This window comes from Penaeus monodon, chromosome 28 (genome assembly GCF_015228065.2).
Source record: "Penaeus monodon isolate SGIC_2016 chromosome 28, NSTDA_Pmon_1, whole genome shotgun sequence".
NCBI lineage: Eukaryota > Metazoa > Arthropoda > Malacostraca > Decapoda > Penaeidae > Penaeus > Penaeus monodon.
This window is the reverse complement of record NC_051413.1, coordinates 34,222,310-34,223,160: the sequence shown is the minus strand read 5'-3', so window position 1 is coordinate 34,223,160 and position 851 is coordinate 34,222,310. Positions and strand designations below refer to the sequence as shown.

The window sequence follows — 851 nt, the reverse complement described above, 5'->3', positions numbered from 1 at the left end:
AAAGGGGGGAAATGAGAAGTGGGTAGGGGTTTGGGAGTAGAGAGGGAGGGGGGAAGGAGAAAAGGTAGAAGGAGAGAGAGGGGGGATGGAGAGAGGGTGGAAGTGGAAAGTCGGCGAAAGGATGGAAATGTAAAGGGGGAGGAGAAAAGAGTGAAAGAAGAAAGTTGAAGAAAGGTCGCGTTTGTTAACGGAAAGAAGCGTGACCATTAACGCGAATTCGTGACTTTATTCTGACCATTCCCATAGGCTCCAGGGATTTTCAAAACAAACCGAAAGTCATATGGAAAACACACTCCGAAGACATACACAATTCTAGTGCCTGTCACTCTCAGCATCTTTAAGTGAACTGAGATTTACCTAGATTACTGTCACTGCAATACTTTCGATTTAACTTTCATAAATGCCATAGTAGTTTTAAAAAAAGACAATGATACAGCTTCTAAAGTAGGCAACAATACATACTATTTCTATAGTCTATTTTATCTGTTATCTTATCTTTTCCCTATATAACATGGCTTAGGTGTTGCGAAGTTCAGTATGATACTGAACTTAGAAAACACCTGGCAATGCATTTTCACAAACTTTAAAGAATAAGAACAGATCCTCCATAGAAATTTAGCCTTCGAAGAACAATAGTTCACGGTAATTCTAATCTCTACATGAAAATATGCAAATTAGTCCCATTTGGGCAAATAATCAGAAAAATTGGTTAGTGAGAGGGTAATCGATAAGTACTGAGTCAAGAGAAATTTCCATGATTTTCTGACTCTCAAAATTATTCTTTAGCATATAATAGCAACAAATTTTTTTTGTCATTCTCATTTTTTCATCTCGTTCGTTAGAAGTAAAGA

General features: G+C 37.4%; 1 protein-coding gene across 1 annotated transcript in view; it reads right to left on the bottom strand.

Moving 5' to 3' along the window:
- LOC119591536 (pleckstrin homology domain-containing family G member 5-like) overlaps positions 1–851 on the bottom strand; it is a gene marked incomplete at its 5' end in the record, with an annotated part of 10,063 nt that overhangs the window by 5,766 nt on the left and 3,446 nt on the right.